The sequence below is a fragment of the Oxyura jamaicensis genome, chromosome 4, assembly GCF_011077185.1.
Source record: "Oxyura jamaicensis isolate SHBP4307 breed ruddy duck chromosome 4, BPBGC_Ojam_1.0, whole genome shotgun sequence".
Taxonomy (NCBI): Eukaryota; Metazoa; Chordata; class Aves; order Anseriformes; family Anatidae; genus Oxyura; species Oxyura jamaicensis.
Genome location: NC_048896.1, coordinates 69,909,787 through 69,930,804, shown reverse-complemented (window position 1 = coordinate 69,930,804; position 21,018 = coordinate 69,909,787). Strand labels below are relative to the sequence as shown.

General features: G+C 37.4%; 1 protein-coding gene and 1 long non-coding RNA gene across 7 annotated transcripts in view; one reads left to right on the top strand and one right to left on the bottom strand.

Annotated features, from left to right (window-relative positions):
• Positions 1-21,018, top strand: part of GABRB1 (gamma-aminobutyric acid type A receptor subunit beta1) — a 129,370-nt gene that overhangs the window by 67,885 nt on the left and 40,467 nt on the right. The window lies entirely within an intron of this gene.
• Positions 17,266-20,659, bottom strand: LOC118166335. Its single transcript, XR_004750451.1, has 3 exons — positions 20,570-20,659; positions 17,345-17,759; positions 17,266-17,280 (listed from the first exon to the last, which is right to left on the bottom strand). It is a non-coding gene; the product is annotated as an uncharacterized LOC118166335 (long non-coding RNA).

The following is a 21,018-nucleotide window of genomic DNA, read 5'->3' as shown; positions in this document are numbered from 1 at the left end:
AGTGCAAAGAAAGTATCACCAAACCTCACACAGAGAAGCCACGACCTGTGAGTTTCACTTCAGTTACTAACAATGGAGCGTGGGCCTGGCATGGCTGGAACAAGGCAGACAGCACTAATTACACTGCAGACTGGGGTCTGAGCTCCCAGCAAATCACCAGTCCTCTCAGACAAAGCCTAAAACCATCCCTCATGGATGATTTAAATGCTTGCTCTCCCCCATGCCTCCTATTCCCCATTTACATGTTCTATTTTTCAGTCCAGAGTTAAATGCTTCTTTTCAGGTTCAAATATGAAATTTTACTGGCTTCCTTAAACAGGAACTGGAACAATCAAAACAGCTCTAAACAACCTGTTCTGCTTGCATCCACATGCCCAGCAGTTTGGCAGTGATGCAATGTTCAGTCCCAACACAGCTGAGGAAAAATAAAGCAAGATTAATCTTGCTTTACAGATGAATAAACAAGGGAAATACATACTGAATATACTGGGCTGGTTTTATATCATATAGCAAAATATTATCACTTTCATATGTCTCCATTATAGTACAAATTATATGAGGAAGCAAAGAGCCCCTTTAGATACTTTTTTTTTCCAGTAACTTTCAGCTGCTATAGCACAACAGATTGAAGAATGATGCATGCATATCAACTTGCACAGACACAGAATACTCCTAAGCCTTCTGCCCCCTAAAACTGTGAATTACTGTTATGTGTCCTATTGCAAATTCTACTTGTGTTTATTATTCATGGTAGCAAATAATATTCAGCATTACTAAACAAATAACTTTTTCATCCTATTGCCCAAACAGGTAAACACACATAAACATATCTAACTCTACGTTAATATTTCCATTGAATTCCATTTCAAATATGCCAGGGAAGTTGAGTGCAGTTGTTAAGCATTATGTACCTGATGTATCTGACTTTGGGTTCTATCAAATACTCCTTCCAGCAGCTATTATTATTTTCTATGACGTATTGGGATAGAGAAGCTACCTGCTTCCTAAGGCAAATTCCCTTTGAGCCAACACGCAAATCTGCAGCATGGGGATGGTTTTGTCTGAGACAGCCCTAGCCTGGTCCAGCAGAGCCTGTAAAAGAGGGGATTCTTCTTCCACCTCCTCCACTCCCCCACCCTTCAATTTTTAATAAGCTATCAGACCATGTTAGCTGTAGCCCTTTTGGTGCTAGCAGTCCTTCACACTGCTTGTACTGCCCTTTCAGGTAAGATTCTCTAGAAATTTCTCCCAAAGCTTTAGCTTCTCAAACCAGCACATGATGCTGGTCTTTCTTTTGCTTGCCCTTTCTCTCCTTCTTTTGAGTATGACGCTAGAGATATAATCTGTCTTTAAAAGGAATTATTATTAATTTGTTGTACTGAACTCCAAGCTCATTCTTAAGTCATGATGTTATGAATGGAAGCTCTGATTTAAATCATCCTTTCCTAGTATTATTCTGCTATCTCTTAATTCTTCTCTGCATTTCACTAGAAGAACAATGACATCTTATTTCTTCTGAGACATCTGTTCTGTTATCGTGACATTGCCTCAAAATAAATGACAGCAGAATTTCATCTTGTGTGTTGAAAGCAACAATGGGCTGCATACCCTTCAAAAAATATTAGCTAAGAGGAGCAACATGCCTTCAATGATACCGTTACACAGATCTCCCTCCCTTCTGATGTTCAGACACAAACCCATCTGTCATCATTAAGAGTAGATCTTCATTCATTTCAAGGCAGAGGTACTGAGCATGCCTTGACAAGTAAAAGAAAGGCTGGCTTACAGCACTGAAAAATTTTGGTTTAGTGAGACCGTGTTTTCATACTGCTGCAGTATGAAAGGCATGCTAGGCACCAGTATAACTGCAAAGGGGAAGGTGGATCTTTGCCTTCAAGGTAAGGGCTTATTTCACCCTTTCTTACATGCAGAAGTTCTGCTATAACATAAACACTGTGCAACAATCATTCATCTCCAACCAATTCACAAATGTGAATCAACCCATGCAACACTGGATTTACTAACCATTTACTCATGCAATATCCATGGAAGTCAATCTAACGAATCCTAAGGGTGAAATACAAGAAAAGATGTATTTAAATGCAGAACACTTTTAAATTATAGTCTTAGATTGCAAATTTGATTATAAACTTTCCTTCAGTTTCCTTCCAGTCACTAGTGGTGTCCCCCAGGGCTCAGTACTGGGGCCAGTTCTCTTTAATATCTTTATGATCTGGATGAGGGCATCAAGTGCACCCTCAGTAAGTTTGCAGATGACACCAAGTTAGGTGCGTGTGTCAATCTGCTCGAGGGTAGGAAGGCTCTGCAGGAGGATCTGGATAGGCTGGATCGATGGGCCGAGGCCAACGGTATGAAGTTCAACGAGGCCAAGTGCCGGGTCCTGCACCTGGGGCACAACAACCCCAAGCAGTGCTACAGGCTGGGAGATGAGTGGTTGGAAAGTTGCCTGGCAGAGAAGGACCTGGGGGTATTGGTTGACAGTCGGCTGAATATGAGCCAGCAGTGTGCTCAGGCGGCCAAGAAGGCCAACACATCCTGGCTTGCATAAGAAGCAGTGTGTCCAGCAGGTCCAGGGAAGTGATTGTCCCCCTGTACTTGGCCCTGGTGAGGCTGCACCTTGAGTACTGTGTTCAGTTTTGGGCCCCTCATTACAAGAAGGACATGGAGGTGCTTGAGCGAGTCCAGAGAAGGGCTACGAAGCTGGTGAAGGGTCTGGAGAACAAGTCTTACAAGGAGTGGCTGAGGGAGCTGGGACTGTTTAGCCCGGAGAAGAGGAGGCTCAGGGGTGACCTTATTGCACTCTACAGGTACCTGAAAGGCGGCTGTAGCGAGGTGGGGGTTGGTCTATTCTCCCACGTGCCTGGTGACAGGACGAGGGGGAATGGGCTAAAGTTGCGTCAGGGGAGGTTTAGGTTGGATATTACGAAGAACTTCTTTACTGAAAGGGTTGTTAGTCACTGGAATAGGCAGCCCAGGGAAGTGGTGGAGTCACCATCCCTGGAGGTCTTTAAAAGACATTTAGATGTAGAGCTTAGGGATATGTTTAGTGGAGGACTTGTTAGTGTTAGGTCAGATGTTGAAGTCGGTGATCTTGGAGGTCTCTTCCAACCTAGACTATTCTGTGATTCATGACAGTCTATTATGGCAATACATCTGAGAGTGTTACTAAAGAAATTTGCTAGCCAAATATTTTAGGACAGTGAAATTTCACTGTTTTGTGTATTATTTTAGTGTTGTCATGATCTGGGGCTATGCAGTTCTGGTTTTCCTCCAAACACTCTCATGGATTTGCTTAGAGTCAGTTATCAGGTCCTTTTCAGGACTTGCCAACTTGTCATCATGGCAACAGGCAGCCTGCTCATGCTAATAATCAATCTATTCTCATCACCTGTGTTTCTAAAAAACTCCAGCCAAAAAACAAACAAAAAAAAATCACTAATTCAGAATGATACAAAGCAACATCATCTAAAAAGCTACTTTTTATTTCACTCTACAGAAAACACAAAACAACTTACAAAGCATCTTTTTATCAAGAGATAGAATGGCTTTGGAAAAAATATGAGGTGCCTTTTTTTCCATGTATCAATACCACAAGATTTAGCAGTAGGTATATTAAAAAAAAAAAAAAAAAAAAAAAAAAAAAAAAAAAAAACTGGAGTAAAAAATTTGGGACTTTATCTTTTGGAAACCACAAGATTTGCAAAATTTTTACAAAAATAAATCAGCCAAACGTTTGTCATTTCTTCTTCCTCCAAAAACCGTTGCTGGTTTCCCTTTCAAACTCTGAGTCCCAGTTTTCAGGATTCATAGGTAAATGATTATACTCCTACATTTACAGCTATTAGGAGGAGGTAGGGGTGCATTGCAGATGCCAGTTCAGGCTGCTGCAGGTCACACTAGACTCCCTTTACAGGAGCAAACATGCCTGATGGGCAACCAGCACAGCTCATAATCACAGAAGATGCTAGCGCCAAGTGCACTGCTGGGAGCATTTGTTTGCCTCAGAAGGAAAAAGGAGCCAAGGCTCGACACCACAACCACACTCTGCTGTCCTTGGGAAACCACACTCATGTCTGTATTCACAGGGGAAGCAGTCCCAAAGCAGAGAAAGATGCCTGACTAGTGGAAGAAAAATGCTCTTTCTTCAGTTTGGGACATTTCACTTTTTTCTTCTAGCCCTTTCAAAAGGGTTGAGTCATGTGTATGAAGGAACGAAAAGAATCTTCCCACACCAGTCACAGAGCCATGCAGCAAAGGAAAGGAATTGCTGCAAAGATCTAATATAGATCTAATGAAATTAATTATATTCAGACACACACCAAAAAAAAAAAAAATAGCAAGGATCTGCAACCTGGCTACTCCTAAACTCACGACAAAAAAAACACTGCATTACTCTTGTTCAAATAAAAAGTACTTTTTGATTTTTTAATGGTTGTCTCTTCCCCAGACAGAGCATCCCCTGCATTGTTTAACCTGTCAGCCACAGGAAATGCTGCAGTAGCAGCACAAATCTCTGTCTCCACTGTGTGTATTGCATTTCAGAAATGTTACTCAGATCCAGACAGACTTTTCTCCAGCTTAGACGATGAAACCTGCATTTATGCTGCCCATCAGCTGCACCCTCCTGTCCTGGCACGAGTGCTTGTCCCCAAACCTGGCTCCTCCTGCTCTTGCAGGACAATTCCCTGACCAAATCACTGCTTCTTATGACTCTACTTAATGTAAAAAGATTGGAAAAGACATAGCGCTACTGGATAATAGGGATGATAAATCAGTGGGTGAGCAGCACATTTAGTACGTTCGTCACATGAAGCTCAATTCAGCCTGACTGTATTTCTTCGGTATTTAGCTGGGCACAGGAGGGAAAATCTCCATAACACATTGTTCCATACCTGTTCCAGAAGGCACTTCTCAGCTCTGCAGCCGTTGGATCTGTAACCTTTATGCTATAGATGGACTAACACCTATGAAATGCTATATGGACAAGGAAATGCAATCTCACTACTGCTTTATTCACACATTTGTTATACAAATTGTGGCTTGTCAACCAACACAGGTTTTTATAATTTAATATCATTTGATGAAGAATACCCATGACTGAGATCTCAGTAGTAATTTACAACATACCGCCATAACTGAAGAAATTTAAGACAAAAGCAAGTGCACACTTAAAACCACAGTGGTGTTTTGAAAACAGTATTTTTAGTTTATACCTAGAAGCAGTTACAGGTTTTCTCTTTTACCTGCAGTAGTAAAAGTCTATATAAATCACACCCCATAAGTTTTATTTAGTGTCAAGCACAAAATGGAGCCTGATAAAATGAAGTAATAAATTGGTAGTTAATAAATAGGACAAATAGAAATGGAAGACTGAAAACTATAAACTATTTCTAAAACCAGCAAGAAAAGGGAAAAAAACCTAGCATCTTCTCAGGTGTAACTCAGAGAAAGCTTTGCAGTTTTCCATTAGCACAAAAGACCTCACAAACAACACAGGACAAATCACCCCTACCCCAAAAAGAAATGCATCCCTTTCCATTGAGGGGACACGCATTGAATCCCCCCAGCTGGGTCTCCCCCCTCTCTTTGCCTCCACAACCCATATATACATACAGCAAAAGAGCAGCTATTCATGAACTCAGACTGAATTAGCAAGTAATACCCTATAACTGATTTCATATAATCATAGAGCTTTTGGATATTTTAACCTCCTACTTCAGCCAACTAAATTCTTATTTCATTTATACATTGTTTTTGTTTGCGTGTTTCTCTGCTTGTTTGTTTTTTAATGTAAAAATAAATGAGGAAAAATGGGGAAACACTTAGGTGGAATGAGTCCTACAGAGAATATTAAAAAAAAAAAAAAAAAAGTATTTGATATGGACTCAGCTGTAAATATGCAACCAGTAATTAAGGACATAAGCATTCTGGTGGACTCACAACTGGCTTCATGGGCTTGAATTTAAATACAAGCTTTAGATGCTGTAATTGATCGCAGCTTTCAAGCACAGCACTCTGCAGAGCTGAATCATAGGAATTGTGTAGAGCAAAACTCAGTAGGCCTTATTTAAAGACCTCTTAATTCAAGCATACTCTGGATCAAACTCAGATTACTGAAAACATATGTCACCTATTTAATTATCTTAATATCATTTAGATAATATTTAACTACATTAATACTACTCAAAGAATTTTAAAACATTATAATCAGTACAATACAACAAGGAGATTAATAAATGTTTAATTTTAAAGCTGAAGGACACTGCAAAGTATGTATTACATATTTTCAGTGCAATATATCATCTCTTGCTTTCTTGGTATGAATTGGGTTTGGATTATTTTCTTCTCTCCTCTTTAATAAACTATGTTCTGTCTATTAAATTTGAACAAGACCTTCCTTCTCTCCTATCAGAAGTGGAAACATCTTCTAATGCTTTGGAGTTATTACTCTGCCACTGTCAACACAGTCTGCATCAAAATTGCATTTCTTAATATAATGGACTTTAATATATAAATATATATATATAAAAAAACAAACAAACAAACAAAAAAACACCACTCCATTCAGATCATAGCTCATCCTTGGTCTGTAAAAATAATGCCTCAAACATATGGAGATACAGAAATTATGTAAAAATTAATGTTGTGGCAGAGATTAAGACTAAAGTGCCTTTGATGGAGAAGAATTTCAAATAAATTTATAAACACTCTAAGAATCCCTTATATAGTACAAGCATAGGCAGTTTTTAAGGAGTGTTTCATTCTTTACTTGCTTTTGCAAGGTGAGAGGCAGGGGAGATCTGAAAAACAATATCCACAAGAAACCTTCATATATTTATCGTCGAAGCTTTCTCCATTCAAAAACCATAAAAGTTCTTGCCTTATAACCTGTTAGTTGTACAGATAGAACAAAACTGGCCAACCAAAAAGAAAACCTTTCATTATGAGAAAGACATTTACTAAAAGCAAATCCTTTTCTCTCTAACAATAATGAAATAAGTTATAAAAAATAAATTAATTAAAATTGTACTTTGCTGTAGATTTCCAGTTTGCATACTATTAATTTCTAGAACGATGAGAACAATTATCATTAGGGGAGAAAATTATAAGTTCTTAGCTGCTCAAAACCCAACCTCACTCTCATTGGATTTATATTGATACTGATCAGAAACATCAGTGAAGAAACAGTGCAAACAAAATCAGAGAGGCTGGAAGACAGGAGCAAAATCCCTACCTTTTATATACAATAGAAGTACTAGGAGTGGAAATAAAAGCCATAGGGAGGCAGTGAATATTTACCAGAAAGAGAGACCTACCCTAGACTGATGAACAAAACTAGATGCACAAAAGGGTGAATTAAAGCACTCTAAGAGTAAAGAACTGTCCTGACATAAATCTTCCAAAAGCTGCTGAAATGATGCTTGGATGCTGGGACAACAACTTTGGTAAAAGCACACAAGGTAAAAAAGGAGAATGAATAAAACCGATCAGTTTGTGGGGGCTGCTGTTTGTCAGAGACAGCTCCTTTGCTAACAAGGCTCACAGCAGCTCCGAGCTGCACAAGACAGAAGATTGGTTTGGACCCTCTCAGGTGTTCAGGGATATCAGCATCAACAGCAACCCTGCTTTGAGTAATTCACTAAGGCAATCACAAACCATGTTTTCAGTAATCTCAGCAGAGGTGAAGTGTTTTCTGAGAATAATGCTAAGATGTAAGAAATCGTGTATATTAAAAGAAATACTTTAAAGGTATTTTCTTCTTAACCCTCACTCCTCTACAAATCTCACTTAAAAGAAAAATTTCATTATTCTCAAATATTGTTGGCCTAAATTAGAAGTAGTGGCAAGAACATATTACAGTCTAGAAAACAGTTTTTTAAGTTATTATTTTATATACATGTACTTATATTTATATATATAAAGTGCCTATCACCATATCAATAAACAGTCTTCAGAACCACTCTGGTGGAGGGGCAAGAATAGGAGTTGGCCTGTTAGTACCACAGCACTTCTATTTCCAACCAATTAAAAACAAAACAACAACAACACCAAAAGCCACAGGATTTTGCTGTCAGCCTGGCTAGTGTTTAATATTGCTACTCCATCAGGGTAGCAGGGAGACCTATGGTGAATGGCAACAGTTTGCACTGTGAGTCCTTGAGGAGAATAAAGTATAAAATGGCAGATGAATTACTCTATAAAATACAAGAGTACATTTCTCTATTTAGTTCATTTGCTTTAGTACCGACGTTTGTGATCTCATAACTGTCAGGCCAAAACACCCTCATGTAATTTTCTAATAAAAAAGAAAGAGACAAAATGTGTGGAAACTAGAAGGTATAATTTATAAAGCCATTAACAAGGTGACATTACTAAGTAATGTAATGGCATTGGTAATACAATCCTACCTTAAAACACAGGTCTGAACACCTTTTCTTAGACTGAGAAACAGACATAAGAATGTAGATACTATACATACATACGTAGGATGATGTATTTTTTTGGATTATGAATGCAACCAGACATCATCTTTTAGAGTAGAATCTAGAAACATCAGAAGCATTGGAGCTACCAGGACCATAAATCAAGAGTCAAAAGCATAGACAAATACAAAGTAGCTTAAAACTCACTCATCAAATAAAGCTACTGCAGAGAGGTTTATATAGGAGCAATCTACACTGCAGTAACCACTTGGGACTTCAAGCAAAATGGAAACTATTTCTTGATCTCTGGGTCAAGAAACCAGGGGGGGAGTGGCTCTGTGGCACCAAGTATATTATAGGCTATGTTCAAATATATTTAATCAGGGGACTAAATCCTCTGCAAAACACAAAGCCATTCAAGTTTTTGGGTGTGAGGAGTTTATACATATATATATATATAAAGTCCTAATTATTTGTATTTAGTTTTGCAAAATTGTGTATTTTGCACAGATGAGGTGTCCAATTTATCTTGTTCATGAAAAAATACCAAGGACCAATTTTCCAAAAATGCATGAGCAGAAATAGGCTTAGCCCAACAAGATAGTGATACAGAGTATTTGTATCTTCCAAAAAGATACATATACTCTTTTACATGACCATAATTTCCATAAATCACACAGAAAAGTTTACAGTCTCCGAAGATAAGTTACTTGCAAAGGGTAAGCTGACATCTCCCATGCATCATGGCACAGACAGAAGGAATTGGTGAGTTTCAGAGCCCTTGGCACTTCTCAGGCCTGCCACTTTACCTATCTGATGATCAGATGTGTGCTGTTAATGTCCATTTCAGCACAGCCTCCCTAAAATGAGGCATATGAAAAATGAGGCATTTTTCATAATCTTTAGGTAGATGGATTTGTAAACTATGTAAGACAGGGTGATCAAGTGGTTTTATTGGGAGCATAAATCATGAGATCCACTTTCTGCTTCCAGCCCTGTTAGTAACATATTTGTGTAAATGAAATGCAAGTCTCCTGTGGAAATCTGTAATTTGGGGGTTTTATTAGGTGGTGTAGGGTGTTTTAAATTTGTCCTCAGGTTTTGATGATAAACTTTTCTACAGAAAAGTTCTGCTTTTTTTTTTTTTTTTTTTTTTTTTTAGTAGAATGGGAGCTAATTTTTGTGAGTTTTTTAAAGGCCTAATAGTTCTTCAAGCAAATGCTTGTCCCCCATGCTGTGATAATTAGTTTTAGTATGTTCTCACTGGTGATCAAGGGACAGAAAGAAACTCTTTACATGGATCTATTTTATTGGTAAGTATTTAATTAAAATAATATCTTCACCTATTTTCCATAATTTTCTTTCAGCAGAAAACATCTTTTGAACATACTTTTAGAGTCCAACTAAAAATAAATAAATATCTAAATTTCTATTTTGTAGCTAACAAACTACCCTACAAGAGATATTTCAGTACTTTAAAAAACATTTCTGAATAAATACTTTTGAAAATTTTCTAGTGAGACATTTGGAAAATAGAAGAAAAATAAATTGTCAGATTATTTCCTAAGAATTATTTCATTGGCCCCAGTTAGAACCATTTGAAATTCAGTTGACTACTGGCCTACTTGTATTACAAACTTTCCAAATATTGAGTCTCTCACTGAAAGAAATAAATGAAACAGATATAAAATACTTATAAAAAAAGAACCATTAAAAACAGCTCTAAAATTACCCTCTTTTTATAGGAGGGAGTGGGATTCAAGGATGGTGGATCAGGTTTTTATTTTTATAATTATTTCTTCACTTGAGACTGCTAATTCTGTTCTTAGTACAATTAATCATGGTTCTTTATACAGAGTACACATTTAATCCATTTGCAGAAAATTATTAAAATGGAATCGAATTCCATGATCTCTCTGAGATGCTAGGTAGTGTTAAACCTCAATTGGCACAAGGCATCCATCAGCCAGATTTTCAAAAGGGCTGAGGAAAACTTGTAGTTTTTCACTGTCTGCCTTTGAATCCAAGGAACAGCAAGTTCCACTGAAACACTGTAAGATGAGCCAAAGGATTTTAGCAACCAAAACATTTCATAAGTAAAATGCTTTTAAAAATATTAATACTAAGTGATAATTTAACTCAGATTCTAGGAAGTTTAAAAATATACAGATATCATCCAAATGTGGGCAACTTGTATGCATTAATGCCTCCTAAAGATTTCTCAGTGTTACCTGGGAGCCCCCTGCTGGGACTCTGCAGTTAGAAAACAAGCAAAGTTTTGTTTTAAAGGTGTGTCACAGATGTTTCGGTAATATTTAATTACTCTACATACGGTATATTATCATCCTTGGAGTCACCAAATGCTTAATTTCTCACAAGCAATCACTACATAGGAGGAAAATAAATAAATTTTCCTGCATAGAAAATTTATTTTCTCAGTATTTGTTAAATAATTAAAATGTTTTAACATAGTCCTAATTCTAGGAAAGGCATGCAGATTCAAATGGATAGGCTTTGTGCTGGATATAAAGGATCCAAAACTGCAGGTGGTCTGCGTGGAGGTCACTATAGCTGCCATAAACAGAACTATGTATATTCAGTTTGATTAACAAAAATAAAAAATTAAAATTAGGAAAAAAAATCACTAAACAATAACAATAACCTGAAAAAAAAAAAAAACTGTAAAAACACTACAAGAACATTTTTAGGACTGCATAAGAAGAAAATGCCATAATACATAATATATCTTCATCTGTTTTGGAAGAGTAGTCTTTTTATCACACCACCTGATTTAACTGCAAACAGAAAACATAAGTTTTCAGGGAAGTTTTCAGGCATGCAAACTCCTTTTTAAGGACAAACAGAAGCAACAGGGCTAAGTACAGAAAATTGCTCTGAACTGACAGATCCACCAGTATTTTCTTTCCAAGCAAAACTCATATAAAAGGTTTCAACCCATAGCGCAGCCACTGTCTCCTTGGTTCCAACAAGTACTGCTGGGCAGAGCACTGTGAACTTAAACTACGTGGGATTATAAACACCAGCTTTTCCAGAAGTGTTTTACACTACAGCATTTCACTTTTCTCCTTATGACTAGTACAGTCTTAAAGCTTAGTTTCTGGACTCATCTTTAAGGACTTTTTATAGGTCTCCCTGTAAGCTGAAGATTGAGATCTCAGTGGTGGAGTGGTTGTTTCATTAGAAGTGTTTTTTTTAATGGCAATGGGAATTTCTATCTTTTATGGGCAATGAGCTGATGGCTGTTTGATATGTATATGAGCTTTCATTCACCAGTGATCTTTTACCCCATTTCTAATTCCTTTTTCCATTATTTTTCAATGGCAAAATGTCAGACTTATTTTGAAAATGTGATGAAAATATCAAAGCACATTCTTGAAATAATTCAAAGGCCTGCATGCACACAAGATTATAAGTAAAGCTACGTGAACACAGCATAACACTTTCCATGAATTCCCACTTACATGGGAAATAACTCCATCTTCTGCCATACTCAGTCACCTGCATAAATTTTTTTAACAGTATAAGTATTATTTGCCAAATTGAACAGTTATTAGCATGCTTAAAGAGACAGCTCTGGCCATGGCAAAAGGAGTTAAATTACAATAGGAAAAAAAAATTACCATAGTTATTCCCACAATTGCCAAGCATGCATTTGTTTTAATGCAATAAGTAAAAAATTAGAAGTAAATATTCCTCCTTCCAAAGGAGTCTTAAATTAATACCCGGGAAGAATGTGTTAAACTAGTAGAATCTTCAACCTATAAAGTTTCAAATACGATATTTCTAAACCAGTTTTCAGATCCTCTTCTGGAAGGGTTCCCAGCTCATTACTTCAATACAAAAATAAGGTGTCCATTCAACCATTCTGTGAAACCACTGGGTAATGGGTTTAGAATTTGAGCACAGTGTAATAACTCCTTATAATGAACCATTTGCAGCCCATAAGAGAAGTCAAGAAGCAGCAAGAAACATTAAGCCTGTTCAACCAGAGAACTCATGATCTCTCAGATTATTCTGAAACAGGCAAAAAAAGAAGGGGGAGCTAAAGTAAGAGGAAAATTGTTCTCTATCAGTTACATATTCCATTTGCATCTTAATCTTCTGGATGTACGAGAGGAATTTGTTTGCTTATTTCTGGCTTATATAAGCCATACAGCTCTTTGAGAAAACACAGTTCATGACACCACTGAGCAGCCATCAGAACTGTAGATTATTAGAGTACCTTTTCTTTAAGCTTAACCAAACACTGACTCTTAGCAATAACAGGTGATTCAGCTACTAAACAGAATGAGAATAATAGCAAAAAAAATTATACAGGGTGGAAAGCAGAAGGCTGAGAGTTTCAACGCAATACAGCTTGGCATAATGTCTTTCATATTTTTCTACATTTTTATTTGTTATCTTTATGAAAGAAGGCTCATGTGATTTATTATGTCTTCCCTCATTAAAACATTTCAGAGAAGAACTACTGAACCATGAAATTCAGAAGAAAATACAATACAGTAGGTGAGCAGCAGTGTCTCACTTTGTATTTCTTTCTCGTCCCAGAAGAACAAAAAAGTGAAATCATCCAAACACCTCTTGGGGCTTCTAGCAGCCAGACAACACAGCTAGGTTATGACAAAACAACACAAAGGGAGAGTTAAACATCACAAACCACCTGATTTTATCTGAAAATTATATTTAATGAGCCAGATAACTTGAGTGGAGAATAATAATCTATTTGTATAAGCTTCAACCTTATGTTGGTATTTTTACATTACGATAAAGAGCATCTTCATCATCTAAGCATTATCATCTGTCACAAACACAGAAGAAATAATCATGCATGCTATTCCCATCACATTTAGTTGGGTATTTTTTGAAAGAGAAGTTTTACTGTACTTATTTGTTATATCATCATCTTTATTTTTGGAATAGCAAACAATCTATTGGAGGTAGAGGTCAATTTGGGCAAAGAAAAGGATCATAAAGGCCACAGCTAAATACTTAGGAAAAAAAAAAAAAAAAGAGAGAGAGAGAGAGAGATTTTTGCTTATTCTGTCTTCATGAGCATTATATGAATGTAGACTCTTTTCATAGAGTCTATCGTAATGTGCTCTTAAAGTTAAATATGAAAGAAACAAGCACAACAATAGATTTTGGCTGTGAAGAACTATATGTCAACTATTTGTAGAAGATAAATTCAGATGTGTAGCAAGGAAAAAATGAAAACCTGAGGAGTCTAAGCCTGCAGTATATTAATCTTTAGTTGAAGCAGGAGAAAAAAGGTTACAGGAAGGCCTGGTCCAACAGCGGAGCCTGAGCCAGGAAACTCTCATGAACATGTAAACAATTGTACTCATTCAGCTCCTGGCTTCATTTCGTAAAATGTGCTCATTTTGTTTCTTTCATCAAGGCTTTGACTCTCTGCCAGAAGAGCCAATAGCTAATACATACTCATATTCCTATAACATCCAACTTGTTCACATTTCATTGATGCACAAAATCTTGATGAATGTTATCACCATTCAGAACATAGCTAACCTTCATTATTTTAGTGAAAAATCAAGTATGCAAGTACCTTAAATGCAGCTCTATGGTCAAAATGAATATGCAAAAAAGTACCATGAGATTCCATTCATTCCTCTTCTTGGAATTCAGATGGGTATATAATTACTAGTAAAGTGCCAGTCCTCTAAAATGTTGTGTTGAAAAGTGTCAATACTACAGAGTGAAGCATGGAGTGGACAACCTGAACTCAGTGGTACTCAGTGGAACCTCTTACTCTCCTACTTTAACAAGTTCCATTTTGCCATCTGTTTGGAAATGGTTCTCTTTCAAAACAGTGAGAAATCAGAACAGATAACTTAGATGACCAGACAGTCTCAATATGAAACTAGTAAAAGCCATGTGCATAATTTGGAATAGGAAAAAAATATATTCAGGTAAATAAGATTGTTCTAGATACATTGGGGAGAGCATTCATATGAGTATATTATCTATAAGACATTTGTTTATGAGTTATGTTTTTAGCTCCTAAAACAAAAGTTTTTTGTAATATGACTGTGTTCTCTGTTTATGAAGGATATTTGGTTTCCAGAGCAGAAGTGATAGATTATGTGCATTCAAGATGCTGCACAACTATTTGTCAGTCTTCTGGATCCCTGTTGCAAGCAGCATTCAGTGAATATAAGAAACAATGATACTGTTAGTGTTCTAAGAGTAAATTTTTTTTTTTTTTTTATTATAACTGAAGTCTAAAAACAAATAAAACAGGACAAAGCTTCAACATTGGAGCAAGTCATTCTTCTCCCCCAGTTCTGCACTAAAATATAAAGTTAAAATATATATATATTTGTAAAGCTCTGTAAAATAACTACCGCTACTAAAAGACAAAAATAATAAAAACCCCCCCCCCCCCCCCGCTCAAACACACAACACATTCAAATACATAATATCCACCCCTACCAATTAAAAGTTATCAGTATCTTTACCCTGAAAAACCTTCTAACTGAAAACAATATCTCACTGGCACAAATCTGATTTTTTCAGCAATGTGAGAACTCAAGGGAAATTTGCATATGACTCATCAGCGTTGGCAGTCAGGAGAAGCTAATGCTATAAGGAGAAGCTAATGTGCTGTCTGGGGTTTGTTAACCTGCTCCATTTTATGCAAGTCCATCCAAAGAACTGGGTGAAAAGGACTAGCTCAAATAAAGCATGCACACAGAGGAGCTGCTCACATAAGTACACATATATTCTTCTAATCCTCATTGTGCTAATTTAAATGGGCTCTCCTAATCCACTCCAAGTTACCCATCACTATCTCTCTGCTAGATGTTACAGCTCTCTCATAGATGTTAACTGAGGTTGCTTTGGTGAACACTTCCTAACCTATTTCAGACACTATGAGCTAGTTACTGTCTTACCCAATTTAACTACAAGTCAGCAAAAAGAGATTCACAGAGGCTATTCAAAGTGTTTTCACTTTAGTATCTCTGCTAGTAGATCAGAATGGATTTTAATTTCCAGGGAAGGGAGCTAAAAGTAATTAGAAAATATTAATCTCTTCGTTTAATACTGCTGCAGCCAGCAAAGGACATGTCTGCTTAAGAATGATGGAGAAGTTTGTTTCACCCAGCAAAAGAGATACCAATAGGGGGTATGTTTATTGTCCAGAAAGAGGGAAAACACACAATAGGGAGAAGTGCTGTGTAAGCCAAAGGACAATACTATCCCAAAGATAAATGTGTAGAGAGCAGCCATAAATAAATTCAGGCTGGAAATTAGAAGCTGAGCCATCACAAAAGCATGTTTCCTAAAAACCTGTGTGATAGTTTACCCTACTACTCCCAAGTATTTTGAGACACATGTTGGTCAGTTTATGAAAGAAATAGTATGAGGTGGTGTTTGCAGTAGTAAGAACAGTGACCCAGATACCCTTTCCTTCCGCTTGTGTGACAAATCTTGTTTTTTAATTAAAATGGATATCAGGGTACAATTCTTGTTCCTATGGTTGTTACACCTGACCTAACAACATAATTCATAAAGATAAATAAGGTGTAAGAAATACAAAAAAGTCATAACAAAATAACAGAAACATTCCACTGTCCTAAATTTACTTGAAAGTTATTGTTAATTTATGCTCATTCAAAAGGGTTATGAATTAATAAGCTGCTGTAGCTAAAAATTTCTTTGATATAATACATGCCTAACACTGATTCATTATCACAGACTAAGTCTTGGTCCAAATACAATGAAACCATTCATTTCTTCTCTGCTTTGTTTTCCAATAAGATCCATTTACGGGCCATAGTCATCAATCAGTTTTCCATACAAAAGTCACATCAGCTTTCCTCCCAGGTCAGGGGCCTTTAAAAAACAATCTAATTTCTCTGTTCACACTTTACATTGCCAGAAGGGTCAACATTTTTGTGAAAGCAAAGATATCCTCATTAAGCTCCTAGCACAAGATTTTCATTTTACTTTCAGTTCTCCAATGAAATTAGTCACCGCACACGGTAGATTAACTGCTGCAGCTCATATTCTTCAGACACGCTTGAGTTTTCCTCTCAACATATGAATCAAGACATAATTATTCTGCCAGCTTTGCTGGCTGGAGTTATTAGTTTTCACATTCAACTACCTATCTGGTACAAATGGAGTGTGCTTACTATCTGTTCAGAATCACGGAGAGTAAGGATGGGAGAACTAGGGAAATTAGCAAATACTAGAGACCTGAGAAGAACTTTAGAAATTGCTCACACTTAATATTAAAAATTATTTAAGTGGTTTGTAAAGGGTTGGTAATTTAAGCTCTGCACTATAAATGGTAAAAGCATACCATGATTAGGTCTTGCAGTCAGTTATAAGCATAAAACAGCACAATGTCATATTGTAAAAAGCCATTTATTGCTACTATTACAATCTCTCCTAGTTGGTAAATGTTGGTAATAGATTTCATTTTTGAGTTCTTTATAAAGTTTGGCCATAAAAGCTAATCACAGAATCTAGTGGAAACTCTCTGCCTTTGCCTCAGGGTTTCTCCTGCCCTTTACCTTTCTTTTTTCTCCACAGGACCCCAGTAAAAAATGCCACCCCCACTTTCTTTTGCACTCTCCTGGGAAAAGGGCATGTTTCAAACCATGTTGGACCATGATGTTCTAAAATCCTCACGTCAAACTTCTTTGCACTTGAGTAGTTACTGTCTTCCTCTTCCTTCTGGCTTAAAAAGAAGCAGGGTTCATCAGTGTCAGGACAACCCACGTGCAATTTGCAAGTCATACATAATGGAGAGTCAGAGGACACCCTGCATTCAAAACCATTCTGTGTCCTACTGTACTGGGTGAGAGAGCGGTTGTGGTGTTCAGCTGCCTAGCATGGTAAAACCACCACACCTACTAGTGTTTGGCAAAATCAAGAACAGATTAAGCTTTTCTACTATCAAAGAGTTTCTGTGCCACCCAAGAAAGCTTGTTATACCTCATTTCTCTTCATTTAAAAAGACCAGTTGTGTCTGTCTCACTGTCGGAGTAATTTTAGTACTGAAGCTACTGTTCTGGCTAATTTTTCCTGTGCATAGGTAAAACTACAGCCACAGGAAAAGAAGCAGACTCCTCCATCCTTGAAAATCCAACAGGCCAGGCATCAGAAGAAAGCAATAAATAATTTTGGTCCTTGTATCTGTGCATTTCCTTGGCACTTCTGATTCAGAGTACAGGTTTCAGTTTGAGATGTGCTGTAGTGGTTGAAGTTGATCTGCAGTAGCTATGTGAGAAGACACAGAGACGTTCCTGAAGAGTTACAGAGTACCTATGGGGAAACAGCAACCTTTTCTTTTAGCCCCATTCATTCTTTCAAAATCCAGGAAGACCTCCCATGGTTACGAGGCAAGACAGCAGTGGGTCAATTTGAAGCATGTCTGTTGCCAGAAACAATCCATTATTTATTTCTTTTTTTTTTTTTTACCAATCCATACAATCCAATTTTTACCAGTCATGTTGAGCAAGCAAGTTCTTAAGCCTTCCATTTGCAAACTAGTCTGGGTGCAGAAGATGTTGCCTGGATTCCTCTTCTGTCGACACAAGGGGAAAACCTGAAAATGTGCATGTCTTTCTTTCAGACATACGGATCTCAGTGTCTGGTTTGGTTTCATTCTGGAATAAAGAGCAACAACAAAATTAAAAAAAAAAAAAAATCAAGATATCAGTCAGCACTGACACCATTACTACTATCTAGCAGATATCTATTCTCTCCTGAATAGGCAGTTAGTTCAGTCTGTGGACCCTTCCTATGACTAGGAATTTCAGGAGTAAAATGACTCTTCTTGCATTTAGTCAATTTTAGAAGGGTTGTAGAGAGATACTGAAAAAGTTAGAGATTTAGAACCATTCTTTTTATTAAAACCATATTGAAAACCAGTTATCTAACTTTGCTTTCCTCTTGGACCTTCCCATCTGTCTCTCTCTCTTTCTTTTTGGCTTGCAACATACTTGTGCTGTCAAACTGAACTACTTTTTGCAGTAAATTTCAGCTCCAATACTCAAGCACTTTTTATTGAAGTATCTTGTTTGCCCTGGTATAGTTATAGCTCTCCTGGGATTTATTTTATGAAATATATTTTCATGGGTTTATAGTTGTGCAGTCAAAATTTTCACTGCACTGAAATTTGGCTTGCAAGCATCAGAAAGACATTTTTCCTAATATTTAAAAAGTTACATTGTAACATTTTAATGACTTTTTATATTTCTAGATCTTTACAAGCAAGTAATTCATCTTCACTCTAAGCTATTTTCTATACACTCCGTGGAAGAGAAAAAGGTCTTATATTACTTATTCAAAATGTATTTTGCTTAAGGTTTTGATTTTAGAAGCTTCTAACTCCACTCGGAACAAAATGCTTTCTTACAGACCATTTCTTCCACCACTTTTCTTCCTGCACTTTAGAGCTCTCTCTTCCTCACTGCCCCCTACTCTGATCACTGCCCTGCAGCTCCAGGCTGTCCTCTTGGGGGAAGGCAGGAGTCAGAAAGCTTATTTGTCCCCATTTTGGATAATCTCATCTCATCCTTGCTTTGTGATAGTACCATACAGCTGTTCCCTTAAGCGTAGTTCTGGAAGAGAGAGAGAGAGGCTATTCAGCAAGGATTTATTTCTTTAAACAAAATAACCATGATTAATTTACTGACAATTGCTTTGAGTACTAAGGTAAATAAATCTCCAAAGCCAACTAAAGCCTGATATCCCCTTTCCCAGAATATCTTATTGTTTACAGCACCCAAATCCAAGATTATCTAACCTCTGAGACACTTCTACTTGGCACAGAAGAAGTCCTATTGAAGGACTTTGACAGTAGAAGTCCTGTTGAAGAAAAATATATATATATATATATATAAAAGGTCAGAGTGCATAAATAGTATAGCATAATAAATCCTGAGTTTGTCCCAGGAATCAGATGCCTTGAAAAGGTAGAACCACCTCCTCATGTGAGTTATTGTATTGTGTTACACCTTTGTCACGTAGCGGGTCTCTGCATTCAAAGATCTGGTTCATTGTGAGAATGAGTTCAGGGGTAAGTATGAGTTGAGCTAGTGTTTATGTGTTTTAGTGTTAGTGTTTACTTGGTTTTCTTCTATCGAATCAAAAGCTCATCACAGAATCACAGAGCTGTAGGGGTTGGAAGGGACCTCGAAAGATCATCGGGTCCAACCGCCCTGTCAAAGCAGGTTCCTCAGAGCAGGCTGCCCAGGTAGGCATCCAGACAGGCCTTGAATATCTCCAGAGAAGGAGATTCCACAACCTCTCTAGGCAGCCTGTTCCAGTGCTCTGTCACTCTCACCGTTATTTTGCATGTCAGTGCGGAACTTCCTGTGTTCTATTTTGCAGCCGTTGCCCCTTGTCCTATCCCCACAAACCACTGAGAAGAGGTTAGCTACATCCTTCTGTCTCCCACCCCTCAGATATTTGTACACATTTATATTTAAATCAACCTACCCAGACAAAAATAGTCTGCATGCATCAACTGTCCACATATTTAAAACAAACTTAAAACAATTCTAAGTTTTAAAAATCTATTTCAACACATCTGTGGACAAACCAGAATTATGGACATCTGAGAATAATTGGTGCTATGTAAAGACACCTGAGTACTGGAGTACCTTGCGGATCCAATATGTTGAAGACTCCCTGAGTAAATTTATCTGACAATATAATACAATAAAAACATTCATTGCTGTTACTTTCATTTAACAATAAAATGTGGAAAGGTATGCCAGAAATTATTGGCACATTTGAAATCACTACCTTGGACAATTTGGACAAGTGGTTCTTGAATCAGCAAAAAGAGAGGAATTCAGTGGTAACAGTCAGTGCAAGCTCAGGATCATATCTGAGATGACCCATATACCTCTCCACTTTCCTCCTCCACCTACAAACATTGTGTTTCCAGTGGTTAAAGATTAAGCTGCTTGCATGAGGCCAACCAGCTGCTAGCTGAAAACAAATTTTAAAGTATAATGTGATCACAAAGTGCTACATTTCAGTGGGAACCACAAGACAAATCTGAAGAGAACGCAAGGCAGCCTGTGAAGGAGAGTAATGAATCCTTCCCATTTTGTTCTCACCTTGATGTCTGGCATGCCATAGCCTGAGCCACCCACACGCTTGTTACTAATGAGCAACTCTTACTCTGTATTTACAGAGTTTGAATGACAAGCTGCCTTTAATGAGACCTATTTTTAAAGGAGAACAGTGCCTGAGACTGTAGGTTTGTGAGCTTGGGAGGAGGAGGAGGTCAGCAGCAAGGCCAGCAAAAAGAGGTGCTATTCTCCAGGACATGTCCCCTGGCTGGCCCCCACTCCCTGCAGCACACGTAGTCATTGAGACAAGCTGTGAACAGGATCAGGATATTCCTGTGGATTAAAAACAAAAATTTCCTGTGTAAAAGTGGATATTTGGCCCTGAATATCTCAGTGGTTCAGGTAATACTGCTGGCCCACACACACATCTGCCAGCAGAGTGGAGGGGTCAGCATGCAGCCCAGTGCTCAGGGTAGCAAAGGAGGTGGAATATC